Genomic DNA, 16,408 nt, shown 5'->3' with positions numbered 1-16,408 from the left:
TCAGAAATACATGTACTGTATAATGTGTATATGTGTGTGTATGTATAAGACACAAATTTCTGTCTCCTACCCTGTACTTTTTTTTTTCCCAAATGTTGTAAACGTATTACATATCTAAAGTATGAAACAGGATTGATAATATTTTGGTGGTCAGAGGCTACATTTCCCATTGTTAGGGGTTCTATGGATGAGGCAAACTGAGTGAGGCTGTGTCAGCATTTCTTTTCCATTCCATTCCATTCATTATTTTTGTATTGGTTTTGAGGCTGTTGTGTTGATTTTCTTTTTTAAAGTGCATTTAGACTTTGCTACTGTTTTCACAACAGTTTTTGTGTCTACGTCTTCAAAATGATAGGAAATTTTGCTGCTGATGTTAGGTAGTTGTGATGGAAAGGCTTTGGCGAACATACACACACAGTGAGAAAGAGAGGGGCAGCAGGCTATGGGGCTCTGCGTGGGCCTGGGGCCTCAGGGTATTAATATCTGTTATTGTTAATGATAGGAGAACTTAATATTGGTAAGGAAATTTTACTGGAAATACTATACAGACTGATTCTCATTTTAAAGGGAACAATTCATACAGAATTATCAGGTTTGAGAGGTCCCAAAGATTTGAAGATTTGCAGGAGAAGAAAAAAAACTCCCAAAGCAACCCAAAGAAAGTTGGAGGAAGGCAGAACGAAAAAGGGAATGGGGGAGAAATAGAATGGAGTGAATCTTAGAAAAGGGCAGAATTGGCTGACTGGAGTCCTGAACAGAAACAATCCATGTAGCAACTTGTATAAATCTGATTCTCAGTATTCTGTCTTATGGCTGATCCATGCTTCCTGCTTAACCCAGCCATAGATCATTTTGGGAGGGTAGGAATGGTGACATCATCCTCAGCCCATCCCAGCCTGCTGGGAAAGCAAACTCCACCTGAGTTTTCTGGCTCCATAATAGTTCTTAGATTTCTGCTGGCACAAGCAGAGCAATCCAGTCTACCTCTGCGCTTCATGTCATCCTCCACACATCTTTCTGTCCCGTTTGGCTGGTGTGTGCTCTGGTGGTCACACCCCTACTGTCCCAGCTCTCTGCTTTCAACAGCCATTTCCTGCTGGGTTGCTAGGCTGCCTGGCCTGAAAGGCTGGACTTTTTGTTTGTTTTCTTTGGCAGGTTCATTTGTGGGGTACAATGCTGGCTATTTCTTTGTTGTTCTTTTTTTAATTGGGTGAAATGGACAACAGTCTTCCAGGTTGGAAGAACTGTACAACTGTTGTCGTTTGTTTCTCCCCCAGCCCTGTCCTCAAAAGACATGGAAAGCAATTGGCTTGTGCTTTCCTGGGACCAGGGGAATCCACCAAGAGGGGGATGTGTTACCTGCAGTCTAGGCAGAATCCCTGGCCATCACTGTGGTCAAAGTGGAGGAAGATGTGAAATCCAGAAAGGAATTTCTTAAGCCAGCTCCATTCCTACCTGGTTGGTCCATGGGAGACAAGCAGCTGAAGGCTCTAGTGCAGAAAAGCCACTATTCACCAACATTAGGTCATGCTTTAATGTCCTAAAAAGAAACGACTATCACAACTTGATTTGCAAGAGGGAGGGTCAAGGGAGTAATTATTTCCCATTTTATTCCTGTGATATTCCCAGATAAATCCATTGTATTTTCCTGCATAATCCACAAATTATTACAGCTTATTTCTGTGTTGATAAAATGCTACAACCACTGAACAAGGAGCAATGATCTATGTGTGTTTGTGTATACACAGAACAAATATATGCTTCAGCCTATTTTTCCTAAAACACCTATAATATATCATAAAAGTATGGACATTTTGTTAGTTTGAATATTATCAGGTTGCTTGCCCATTTAGTGTTGTTCCAAAGAACAGTTAGAAACATGGATCAATATTTAATATTCTGGGAATTTTTCTGCTCTCTTAGTTATCAGCAAAGATGCTAAAAGATTCTGTGAATAATTCCTATGCCAAATATTTGATAAATACATGGAAAATGTTATGAGGGTGAAAGCTTATTTTAAGGTGATGATTCTATTAAGGCAAAACCCTGAATGACTGGGTGAAACATTTCAAAATTTCCAATTCCTGTATCATATGTAATCAGCAAAAGGTGGAAAACTTCTCAACTCCCTGTGAAGGTTTGTAGTTTCTTTTGTTTCAGATTTAAAAAGTATAATCTAAATTGCAGTATCAGTAGGCCAGGGTTGCTCCATATCCAGCTGTTGTACTAAAATATATATACAGGGAAGATGTACAAATTCTATTAAGCTATAGCAACATTTCTGTCCTGAAATATGTTAGTAAAATCTCTAATAATGGGTGAACACAAAAAGGAAATTCATGACTTTTTGTGAGATACTAATTATTTCTGCAGTGTTGGGACATGTGCAATGATGATGCTTCATATTACCAAATTGCCTCTTGGGATTTGCAAGCTGATATTATGTAGTCTGCTTTCATTTAGTGCCCATCACTGAGGTATCTGTGATCTGAGCATGACAGGCGGCAAAATAATCAAATGGTTACAATGAGAGAGATTATTCAACCAACATCGCTCGTGCGGTCCTTTGCTTCCTCCATTCTTTCAGTGAGACTAATGTTTAGGATTGGTCATGCGCAGTAGAATACACAAATATACAATTAAGTCTGTGAGCCAACATCTCAATAGGATACCAATATTACAAAGTTCCATGTCAAAAATTCCAAATCCAAACAGCTGGAAAATAGAATCAGTAATTTTTCAGTTTGTCTGAAGAAACTTTTCTGTGGAGAAAATAAAATAAAAAGTGTTCCTCTCTACCCCTGGAGCACTGTTCTTTAAATCACAGCAATGTAATGACCTTGCCTAGAACTAAATTTAAAAGAAAACCATAACAAAAATCATATATGTTCTTATCACCCTCCCAAAACTGAGCACAAATTAGTAGATTCTTGACTGTCCTTTTACTGATCGCCCCAAATTCTAGCTTTCTGATTGCCTTTTTAAGAATATAGTAGAACCTCAGTGACTACACCCCTGAGTATTTGCAACTCTGAGATTCTGCCATGTAAACATATTCTTAATTATTTCATTGTTTAATTCATTATCTGAATAATTTTGTTTGTCCTGATAAGGGCATTTGTACTGCTTGATAATCAGAACATAAAATCTAAGCCATTTTCAGACAATCATATTTTGTATGTACGTTGTGACTCTAGAGCAGTGTTAAAGTTGCCAAGGTTGAGAAACCCCACTCTAGAGTATTTGTATGGCAATTCTCTCTCTAACCAGCAAAAGTGAGAACTACTTTCCTGTTAGCAGTAAACAAACACCTTCTACGGAAGCATCTCTGAGCTGCATATTGACAAGAGAAGGATTTCTTTTTTTGCTTGAAAATGGCCTGGATAAACATAAACTTTCCTTTCTTGCTTTACTACCTCCTCTTTCCAAACAACACTTGCACTATTTAGAAAATGACATGTTTTCTCTTGAAACACAAAATATTTCCAGCCACGCTAACTGAAAATCAAGCACTTATCATGTACTGTACAATTCAGAGAAGTAATCTGGTGGTTAAAACAAAAGCAACACACACACACAGAGACACACACACACTTCTAGATCTCCTCCAGTTCTGACACTATGTAGAGTATAGAAGCTTCCTTAAAGCAATACTTTAATTTTTAATCTCCTGAGAGAAAAGGGTTATTTTAAAAATTTGCTTTGCTAAAGTTTGAATATTAGCATATTGAATAATTTCAGCAAGGGAGAAATCCATATTACTTCTTCTCTCTCCATGGAGAAAAAGAAATCAGTTGTTAACATTTTCCCCTCTCTTCCATACAGTTGTGATGAAAAGCTGTGTGTGAGAGAAAGTGTGTGTGTGTGTGTCCAAGCCATCCTGATACCATCACTACTTTGCATATAAAAGCATCTGCAGGTGAAATGATTCATTGTGCCAACTTTACAACCAGGTGCATTTCTTAATATCCCTAGACAAGGTTGCATGATTATTGGAGTAGGGGAAAGAGAGAGAGAAAGACTAAACCATGCAGGCAGGCTCCAAATTGCTCACTTTAATACACTGTCAGGTTTGATCTGAGCTGTTTTGACTGTTTACAGACCTTTGCGGGTCTCCCTGCATGCATAGGGGATGAGGCAAAATAATAGTGTGAAATCAGAAAGACTTCTGTTTTCTCCCTTATCTTCAGCAAGGAACCAGTCATGCAAAGTGCAAGGCAGCTTTATTTCCCTTTCTGGGACTGCCTTGAAATGAAATGGCTTGCTTGGATTCAGGAGCTGGAAGATGCAAGCATTCCTGCTAGTGGGGAGCTAGACCACAAACAAGCTCCAACAGCTTTTCTCTTGTTTCAAATAAACTGGGGCAGAGCCAGTAAAAAGCCTGCTCAGCTCTCAAAATGAGCTAATATCATCTGCTCAGACAGGTTTGGAGTTTATTTTGAATTGTCATTAAAAAAAAAGAACTAATGTAGAAGTACTTTATATCTTATCTTGTTTTTTAGTTACAATGACTGCTACTAAATGAGAATTAAGACTGGTGTAAGATAGTTAAGATTCTATTACAATAAACATGAAAAACAATCACAAAATACCAAGAGCAAAGAGTCAAGATAGCAATCATCAATGTAGTAAAGTCTACAAGTGCTTTGCCATATACTTCTAATAATGTTGCCTGTGATATTACAGCATGAGCCATAGACAAAAGGCATTCATTAATGCACAATGAAGACAGGAACTTTCTGATGTTATCAAGTAACTCATTCCATCTTATCTTCTACACAGCATACAAATGGACTTTCAGGAAGAATATACAACAGGGAAGAATATACAATATCCATAGCCCATTAATTTTGGTTGAAAACCTGTCTGTCTAGTTAAAGGTTACAGACTCTCACTGCAGTACCAGTACTTCTCAGTTGATGTTCATAATGCCTCATATACCGGGTATGTAAGATGATGAAGGAAGCATTGATCAAATGAGGAGGAAGAAGTCATAACTGAATGGACATCTTGGAATGGACCCCAATGGATGTGTCATAGCAAACAGTGAGATGGACTGCCTGCTTTCTCTTCTTTCTCAATAGGCATATCCCTTCATGTTGTTCACATTTCCAACATATATTTGAAGTGCCTTTATATGTTCTAGATAATTTCCCTGGTGTCACGTACCAACAATGCATTGTTTTATAAAAAGTCTCTTTGAGATCATAACAAAATGTAAATTTCAGTCCTTTCAACCACATATTCTCCCATTGATCCATTTGTGTATTATAACCAAAATTCTTAGCCACTTTATCATACATTCTTTAATCTCTTCTTCCTCTGCTTCAAATTTCAACAACAGTTTAATCATTTTAGCACTTACATGTTCATCATCAGTGTGCAACTGTACTTCAAAATGAGAAAACTATTGACAACGAAATCCTTCTGCTATTAATTGCTCTCTTGATTTGATTTTAAATTCCCCTTTATGGTTTTTCAATAATTCCTAATTTTTGGTATTGGTTGATAATAAAATAACAATAATTAAAAAGAACACCTTGGGGTATGTTTTTTCACTCTTCTTCCCTGTTAGCCCTCATTGAAAGAGGCACATGGCAATAAAGAATTGCCTTTATCTGCTATAGGATATCTGCTTTCCACATGATGGGCAAACTTCCACAAAGATTGGTTGATATGAAGGATACCTTTCACTTAAAAGAAGCCTACAGGAGAAGAGAAGGGCTAGGACAGAAAGGGAATATGAAGGAAAAAGAAAAAGAAAACAGTGATGTCATCTGGATAACTTCTTTGACACTGGTTTGAGGATCTGACAGTAGTCATTCAAAAAGGCAGATTATCTACTGCCTGACTCCTTCGCTTGTCTTGTGCTAGATTTCTAGGCAGGAAAAGGGAGATATGACAGAAATAGATTGGATATAGCATGCTCATAATCCTGCAATCATATTTAGACTAGAGTACAATTATGATTATTTCTATAGATATATCTTCAGGTGCAAGTAAAATTGGGAAGAGAAATAATATATCACTCTCCTTTTCTAAATTGTTGTTCCTCAGATTTAAATAATTTCAGTGTGAACTTGACAACATTTTGGGAAGAGTAATTTCAAATTCTAAGTTTTAAAGGAAGATAGATGCTTTTGAACTGTGGTGTTGGAGGAAAATTCTGAGAGTGCCTTGGACTGCAAGAAGATCCAACCAGTCCATCCTCCAGGAAATAAAGCCAGACTGCTCACTTGAGGGAAGGATATTAAAGGCAAAACTGAAGTACTTTGGCCACATAATGAGAAGACAGGACACCCTGGGGAAGATGCTGATGCTAGGGAGAGTGGAGGGCAAAAGGAAGAGGGGCTGACCAAGGGCAAGGTGGATGGATGATATTCTAGAGGTGACGGATTTGTCCCGGGGGAGCTGGGGGTGTTGACAACCGACAGGAAGCTCTGGCGTGGGCTGGTCCATGAAGTCACGAAGAGTCGGAAGCGACTAAATGAATAATCAACAACAACAAAGTTTTAAAATGTTTCACTTCCTTCTCCAAAATATTTAGAGGATAATATGCATGGCTCCAAGTTGGGGAGAAAAGAAAGGATAAAATGATTCAGGTTTTCTTCTAACCTAATATAGTTTGCAAAGTCTAGCGGAGTTCTAACCAAAACAATCTGCTGATAGCTGCCTTGTCCACATTCTTTTCCTGCAATTCACCTTACAGTATATTTTATATGTTACCCAGAGATAAATTCTTCAGGTTGCCAGCATTACAGCAAGAGGTGAATGCTACCTTTTGTTGGGTTGAGTGTTGTACAATTATGTCAAGATTATTCATTACATTCTTGCTATGCAGTATCCACAGCCTTGGTGTTTCCCTTGCAGTCTGCCATCTTCAATAATTCTAGTCAAACTGATTGGGTTTTGTAGTTATTCTGTCTGCCATTCTTTCATCACTGCCCCTCTGTATGCTATTCTGAAGGTATCCTTAGCTGAGTTTGAAGATAATTAATTAGTCCATTCAAATTGGCTTGTCTAGGCCCAAGACACAGACATGCAAAACTTTTTGCCTTTTTCAGAAGGATGCAAAATTCTGTGGGCTTCAGCCCCTTCAGTTCTAACTTTCAACATATCAAAGCAAATGTAACTATTCTAAAGCAGCTTGTATTTTAAAGGCCAAAAGGAAAAACAAAAACAAAAAGTCCAAGTTATTGTTCATCAGGTTATTTGAACCATTGCCCTTCCCCTCCTAATAGTTGCCATTCTTTGATGTGCCATTTCTCCTGCCCAATTCATATAATCATGTATATCACTTGATTTATATGCATTTCATAATCACTACTAGCTCACTGTTACACCGCAATCTTGCTTAAGTACATCAGACAATGACCTGCATTACCTGCTCAAAACATCCCATGAGCAGTTAGTGGGGTCAGTTCATAATTTTGGCTGCTAGTTTCAAATGTATAGCATCTAATATCGGAAAACATCCTGTTCCATACTTAGCATAATGCCCATTGATATTTCCATACATGCCCAGCAGTTCCTCATTTGTCAGTAAACTGAATGTTTTTGTCAGGATAGCATACTGTATGTCCACATTCATATTCATTGTTTTAATGCTACATTCAAAAAGTAAATCATTTGAAATCCTTTCTACAGTTCTCTAAACTTTGAGAAGTAATGGCCCCAAATAGTTACCAACTGAAGATATGTGTGTGTGTGTGTGTGTGTGTGTGTGTGAGAGAGTGTGTGTGTGTATATATATATATATACACACACACACTCATACATACATACATACACACACTTGATCGTGAAAGATAAAGTGAGAAGCTCCCTAAAGAGAAGTCTTGTAGTCTATAATTTGAGATAAGCCATAACTTTGATCTATAAAACCAGTTCTGAGAAAAAAGAATTTCCATATTTCATAGCTTGAACCCAAAGTTAAGATAAGTATAAAGAACATGCTGTCCTGTTGTATAACAGAAAATACTGTGGGGACTATAAGCTATCTAATTTTTGCTCTGCTTGCAGAGAAGCTGAAGAAAAAGATATCTATGTTTAAAATAAAATTAAGTGAAAAAGATAAATTATTACAATATTCTAAGAATCCACAAATCCATTGGACAAAGTAAACTATACAATAAAAGCATAAAGAATAGAAATGTGGTCACAGAATTTTACAGCATATCTACTGTGTTTTTTACCCAATGAGAACTAAGTAATCACCTACCTATTATATACTTCTGAGTAAGTATGACATCTCCCTGCATTATTTTTATTTTCAATTATTCCAATAAAGCTCCTGATGAAAATTAGGCAGTGTGTTTTCTTTTTTCCATCTACTCATCTGTTGTAGCTGTTACAGAAATCTTAGGAAAGGTGAAGAAACATAGCATTCCTCTTCAGAACAGTGAAGCAGAGGGGCTGGGTAGCTGCAGTAGATAACACGGGGTTCTATACACACACAAAAGCATCTGGCATTGAAGCAAAGTGCCTCATCAGGATCTACTAGCCCTTTCTCAACCTTGGGTCAGTGCTAGCTATGTGTTTCTTCGCTGTGTCAAGGCAGATCATTATTGCACATCAAGATAAGATAATTGGGAGATCCCAGCCAATCTGCACAGGCTTACCATGCCACCCCCCCTCTCCCTCTCCCTCTCCCTCCCCCCCTGTCTCTATCTCATAATCTATCTATCATCTATCATCCCCCTTCTTAAGATTTGAGCGTGCACACATACACACAAAGATTTCCTTTAAAATCTTTGGATGTAATACTACAATATATGTACTTTATTGCGTATTTATCCTTCTCTTTATCCAAAGATGAAAGAGGATAGGATAATTTATTTGGTCCTTTTACAGCTACATTTTATCCATACAATATTTTCTTGAGGTCAGTGATGATGAATGAATGTTATACAGATGGAAAGTCCTGTGCTCTGTTGTCCTAGAATGTAGGGCATAGAGTAGTAGTCTCAAGATACAGAAAGGAAGATTCTGATTAAATGTTAAGAAAAACTTCCCAGCAGTAAGAGCAATTTGACAGTGGAATCAATTATTGAAAAAAGTGGTGAGCATATCTTCACTGGAAGATTTTTTTTATTGGATAGCTATTTGAAAAGGCATAGATAGTGTCTTGCAACTATGATTTCATATTTCTATGACTGACTCAAAACCTTCTGGTAAAATAGCTCCTCCCTCCCTCCCTTTCTCATATGCCATGTCAATCACTCTGAGTAGCACACATACTTGAAAAAAACCCAAAACACATACATATTAGGGACATCAGTTACACTAAACAAATACCCCAATACCAGAGGAAACAATATTACAGCATCTCAATCCCCAAGGCTGCTAGAACATGAAGGCTGAATGATAAGTTAAATTATTTAAATTACATCTTGTCCATTTTTCGTTCAACACTCTAATCGCTATATTCTAGTTGATCTGTGGTGTGCATATGACTTGGATCTGATGCATTCTACCAGACTCTGAGCTTCTATTTCATTTTCTAATTTTGAAAAGTGGCTGGTCTGTTTTCTTAAGCTGGTAGCTGGTGTAGAAGTACCAAAAGCAGCTCCAGATGCAGGTATACTTATCTCTTGTATGTGCAGAGACCTGTATTGAATTATACTCTTTGTGCAGAAACTACACCTCCTTAAGGGTAGAATAATCTTATGGACATAAGAACTCTATCATAAACAGAATCTACTGATTGTAGCCTTGCATTAGCTGTAAGTGCTATTTCTCTCTCTCTCTCTCTTCCTCTCCCTCCATATGTGGATTCACTTCTATTATTTAATTAGAGTCAAGGGAAGAATGAGCCTTGTAGAGCAGCACCTTGATTTCTATTCATTTATTCCCCTTAAGGGTGTTTTCAATGGGAAAAAAACAACTTCATAATATCAAAATAATAAAGCTGATTTCTTCTGTGTGTGAGAGTCAGTGTGGTGGTCATGGTAGTAGTATAAGTAATCAGCTGCAGGTAATTTTGGGGCATGTGTCAGTTCCACATGTCATTTTGGATTCTTGTAAACTGTGAGCAATACTTTCTCCTCTTGCATTTGAAGCCCTTGTGGGAAAAGCCCACATCACTATCAGCTGTTGACATACAAATACCCCAGTAATGAAAATATTTTCATTCTTGACTCCCTCTCCTGTTTAATCTTATTTTCTCTTTCTTGAAAAACAAGCTTCTGTTTGGGTTTACTCAATGAAATCATAGACCATAGCCATAGTTATAAGAACTAGCAGCTGGGTCTAAGTTGTTAAGATTTTTTTTTTAGAGAATCAATAAATAACATAGATTGGAAAGCAAAGAGGGCTTTATACATATAATCATCACAAGAAGAATCTCAATGTAATGTGGATTTAAAAGCAAATATTTAGATGGTCTGTTTTATTTTTAATGATGCAAAATTATACTGGGGCCATTTATAAGAATTCTCAAGAGTGCTTAGAATGTTGAAGTATAGATAATATTAAGAATGTGAAGCTGTGAAGCTTCAAAGATTTCTCTTAATAGCTCAGTGATTAAAAATTCATGTTGTCGTTTGGTTACCCCAAATAATTCTGGAAGCAATGGTGAAACTTTGATAGCTGTGAAATGCAGAGTACTAGTGTGAGTTAGGCAACATCTTTCCAGTAGCAAGCAAGACAGCAAGAACCTTTCATTTTATTTTTTTTTGCAGGTACTATTTGCTTCCAGTCTCTCATGTTGCCAGCAGCTGACAGATCTAGGATAAGATCCTTTTCACCAATTCCTGTTGCTAATTGTCTCATGTCTTCAACACATACCAACCCCACTGCAATTTTCACATACATTTACTCATGCATGTACCTGGATGTACCCCCTATTCCCCTAACCCTCCCCTCCCTGTGAAAGCAGACAGAAGCCCGTGATCAGACTTCTGATTATAAATAATTGCAAATAAATGATCAGATTATTTATCATCAAATTTATATGGCTGCCTATCTCACACAAAGTGACTCTGTGTGGCATACAATAAAATCAACATTTAAAACATTCTACAGAGACCACTTAACAATAATTAATAATATTATTAACAAAATTAATGTTAACAATATTAACAATAATCATTGCTAAATATTAACAATAGTTAATAACAATATTAACAAAGCCTTAATAACAATAAGGCATAATATTTCTGTTTCCACAAGCACTGAGCATGGAGCAGCGTTACTTCTCCACTTCTTCACTGATAAGTACCATAACAAAACGTTGTGGTGCTTATCTCTGATTACATATAACTGCTTTTGTACCCCACAAGAGCTCATGCTTTTGAATATAACTTTATCTCATTGTATGTCAGGGTAATTGGCAAAGAAAACCATGCTGAGTCAGTGTTGCAACTCTAGTTCCTTTTATTGTTTCTACCATATACAGAATCTTGCCAGACTAAAGGTTCCCTAACTGAGCTTAAGGGGAAAATATTCTTGGGAATCTAAGGCAGGCTAGTCTAACTTTCTTCCTCGCCCCCCCCACGCTCTCCAAGCCTTGCAAGCTGTAAGAATGTTTATCAGCCAGGAATGCGCTCTCTTCTATCAGATCACCCCACTCCTCAGGGACACATTCCATCACATTGTATCCACAATGTTTGCTCAGCCAAAAAGGTTTATTAATTCACTACAACGTTATGGTCACGCTGATGAAACTTAGAAATCAGTTGATTGGTCGTTCTGCCAGCATCTGTACTTTACTCAAATGGAACTTTTTTTCTTAAATGTTATTTAATCTGAATAGCCGAACATATTCTGAAAAGAAAAGAAATTAAAAGGGAATTGTCTCACTTGCTGTTCTGTTTGTAGAGCCCCCAAGGCTTTTCTGATAATGGGAAGTCTCCTTTTCACAGAAGGAAACTTTGGACACTTATCTTACTTTTTTCAGGCCATGTTCAATGTTTCTTGTCAGAGGTGTTTATCTACTGATGAAGAGATAAATGAAAACTGCTCATTTTTCATTATTAGCCACAAATCATCCAGAGAAAAATAAACATTCTGAAAAATATTTTTCATTTGCACAGAGCTCATCTTACCATCCGGCAGAGTCAGGTGGTTCCTCAGGTGTCAGATTCTGGAAGAGGGCAGGGATCAATAGACAGTCATTGAAGGAAGCAGCACTGGGCACCAAGGGTCTGCTCTCTTCCCCCGAGCTAGTCTGTTGCTTTCCAGTTGGGAGAAGGATGCCTCAGCCATGCTGTACTTGCCAGTCTGTGGAGTCCTTGGTGCTCTCTGAGCCTTGTTGTTTGCTTGCAGACGTTTCATTGCCAGACTAGGCAACATCTTCAATGCAAACAGGGAGTGGGCCTTGCTCCCTGTTTATATACAGTGGCTTGCCCTGCTTGTGTTGGTAGGGGTGTTGTTCTCTCCTTGGGAGTTCTTTGATTGGGCTGTTGTTTGCTGCTTGGTTGATTGCCTGAGTTAACAGTTCCTTGATTAGGGTGTATTGTGCTGCTTGATGGTTCATCTGGTGTTAATCCTAGTGTTGATTTTTGCATATCTGGGTGTTGATTGCTGGCAAGGGATACTGGTCTTTTGGCTTTTCTATCGTCTCTTTTGAATGGTATGTAAATGTTGTTTACCTCTATGTGTCTGTTGATGGCTGCTTGGTCTGAGTGCCAGGCTTCCAGGAATTCTCTGGAAACTTTTTGAAATGCTTGTTACCCTACAACAAATTGCATTCATATTCCTGCTTAAATAATATTACAATGAAGATTTAAAATTATAACTATATACATTTTTCATGCTTACCTGTTGAAGTCAACAGTTATTGTAATGATATGCGTGCCTAACACTATAAATGACAGAGTATAGTGTGTTTTGGAACAGTTAGAGCATATCTCAGTGCTGATCTGGATATTAGATAAACTATTCATTAGACCAGGTTAGCTCACAGAGTTTAGAAGAGTTAATCTATGTATAGGGGTAAATATAGAGTTAACAAAGACTACAGTATTACAATTATTAAATAATGTTTCCAGGGATGGAATTTAATTGATGAAAGAAAGCCATTAGACATTTTCAAAGGTTTAAACATTTTATTTCTTTGAAAACAAGCTCCATGAAACTGCATTTAGAAACAGGATTGGGATGGAGGCTCTGCTTTCTTATAGTTACAATCTTACATACAATTAAATGCACTAAAAATAATGATTTTAATACCATACTCTTAATTCTTCTTTTAAATGTTTTCTGTCCATCTCCTCTTCCCCCTCCCCCTCCTCTCATCTGCTTCAAGGCACATAAACCCAGACTCCATAAATGAATATTTTCAGATGAATTAACTCAAGATTGTAGATTCAAGATTGATCTACAAATCAAATAGATGACATAATATACAACAAAATGTCCAGTCATCCAGGGTACTTCAAGGGGCAACTTGTGGGGAAAAAGTTACATCTCTTTTAGCAGAGCTTGACTCCTGATTATTTCATGGACACATCGATGTGTGTTTTCTGGACAACAGAACAGAAGTTGTGTATCACTACCTTCTTCTGAAATTTTTAAAAAACTTTCCTGTCAACCCTATACTCCTGGGATTTTCTGATGATCTCCATCAAAGTACTAATCAGATTTGACTCTGCTGAACTCTTCAAGATCAGCCAAAGTCAGTCAGATGCTGCCACTTAACTAGGCACAGATTGTGGAATAGATTATTCCAATAAAATATATTGCTTAAACTTAGCAGAGAGAATCTGAGGAGCAATTGGAAATAAAGAACGTCATTCTCAATCTCTTGGCTAAGATCAAGGTTAATGTGGTATTAGATATTTTTCCCCAACATTTGCAAAGGGGAGAAAATTCAAGTGGCTTTCAAAACAAGCTTTTGCAAAAAATGATGGATGAAAGTCTAGGGCATAAGAAGAATGACTGAACACAGATTTCTACGATCAAGCAAGAAAGGACGAGAAAAGATACTCATGCTGAAGAAACCTGAACAGCCTCTCTCATATGGAACTCAATATTTGTAGGCCAATGAGAACCTTCCTGCACTGAATTTTGGTTCATGTTGTGGTGATAAAACTGCTAAAAGAGATTGAAAGGAGAGATGTTGGATTTTCAAGGGTCATTCACTCATACTTTGGTCCTGTGAATCATTGACATTGGAATAATACTTTTTCATACATAAGTACATTTATGGGAAAATCCTTTAATGTTAAAGATGATAATGTTATGTTAAATTATGTCCCCAAACTCTGTAATCTGACTATCTGAGATGTTATGGTTATATTGGGCCTGGGGTGTTGCTAAGAGAATTATTTTGAGAAAATGGAAAAGAAATTTTATTCATGATATTAAGAGTTGGATTCAAGGGATGTGCAACTTATTTGTTTTTGAAAAGGCTATTTTTATACTAATTACAAATGATGTAATACATTTCCCTCTGGCATGAATTTTGTAACATTTTATATTAAAGAGTATTATCTTTATTATTCTCTTTAATTTAGATTTACAAACTTTTACATGTTGTTTAATATTTGATGGATAAGTGATATGTATAGATGGTTTGTACTTTTTTATCATTTTTCCTCCTTTTTTACTGTAATATTTTATTATACTGTTGTGAAACATAAAACATTATATTGTTTCAACACAGTGGTATTTGTACAATATTGATTAAAGATTATTAACACTCTAGTGTTTAATAAACTTAGACCACTGAAGATAAAAAGAAGAAAGAAATATTATATCAGTATTAATTATGATTTAAAATGTCACTGTTAATGAGCATCAGTTTATTTAGCATTTTCTTCCAGAATTGAATATGACATCAAAAAACTGCTGCAGGTTGTGCCAAAGTATCTGTTGTATAGTAAAGATTTTGGTCTTAAGCTGATGACTTAATATTAGGTTCTCCACTGTATTCTTACTTAATATTGTTTATGCATATTGAAAAAAGAAAAAGATGAACAAAACAGATTTGACAACAATTAAAATACAAAAGAATAAAGGAAGAGAAAAATGAAAAAAGAAAAAAAAGAAAAAGGCTATTCAGATTCTTTTTTTCTTTTTTCTTTTGTTTTTATGTTGTTTTATGTTGTTTTGTTGTTTTTGTATTCTCCCTGTGTGTACTTTTTTTTAATAAAACTTTAAAAAGATTAATTAATTAATTAATTAAAATAAATTGAAAAAGGATATTTTAAAAAAGGATATCTAAAAACAGGCAGGCTATAAATATTGTAACAAACTAAATACAATTTTCAGTACTTAGATGGAGTGGATTGCATTATCAGGAAGACAGCTGAACACTGCAGAAATCTCATGAAAAGCTTCATATTAAGTTCCAAATATGTTAAATCTGAACTGTTCTCTACTGAACTGACATTTCAAGTGAAATAATGTAATTGTTCTTCACTTTAAACAGTTTCATTCTTCACTGAAGAGAATGGATTTACTTTTCTAAGTGTGTTTCTAATTTATGTTTGAAAAAAGTCAATTGTGCCATATATGCAGTAACTTAAAACCAAAATGAAAGGATTAATATTAGAACTTTGCAGAATGGTTTGAATTAAATTCAGGTAGAGCGCAAGAGAGCTGTATCTAGTGAATCCACAGCAGCAGAACTTTGGGGTCAAAAGTAAGAATAAAGTAAAACAAGTCTTATCTATCTACTCTAGGGAAACAACTAAAATACTGATCATTACTAGAAACTTGCTAATACATCTGGTAAAACCTTATTTTGATCTTAAGAATAATATGTTACTGAATTATGATTTTAATATGTTGATGGGGTTTCAACATTGCCTTCAAAAAATCTTAGAAAATATATTATGTTGAGTTGTCACTGTGCCCAACACATCAATAAATTACATTACCCTGTCAATGGGACAGAAGATATATTCCCAGTTATTTTGCAAGAAAATGTTGATGATCAATAAAGGTAGTATTTTAACATTTTCATCTACATTCTTACAGCAATTTATTACAAGAAATGTAGATTGATCTGGAAGCTCATGATAGGGAGAGAACTTCAGTTTCTTTCATTATGGCTAGAAAAAGTAATCCTGTAATTTCAGAACACTGCACTAACTTTATTTATATGCTTGCTACATAATAGTAGAGTAGACTGATTAAATTTGCCCATAAGTTTAAAGTAGGGCTGCGAAACTAGGGCAGAGGAAAGCTCTAGAAGTCACACTTTATTTTTTTCCAATACTTGTTGCCATTTGAGGGCAGCTGCGAGCCAAGCCAGTGATGTCATCAGACTGGGCAGATTCAAGAAGGTGAGGTTTCGGGTTTCTGGTTTTGTCTTTTAATGCAAAATAGGTGGATCTGGTCTCTCCAACGGTTTAACAGACTTATTTTAAGCCTTAAAAGAATATCCCCCCCCAAACTAAACTATTGCCACTTTTGGATGATGCTGTTCCTGAAGCCACAAAATAAGCCACAGTTTGCT

The sequence above is a fragment of the Candoia aspera genome, chromosome 6 (assembly GCF_035149785.1).
Source record: "Candoia aspera isolate rCanAsp1 chromosome 6, rCanAsp1.hap2, whole genome shotgun sequence".
Classification (NCBI taxonomy): Eukaryota; Metazoa; Chordata; class Lepidosauria; order Squamata; family Boidae; genus Candoia; species Candoia aspera.
This window is presented reverse-complemented; position numbering follows the sequence as displayed.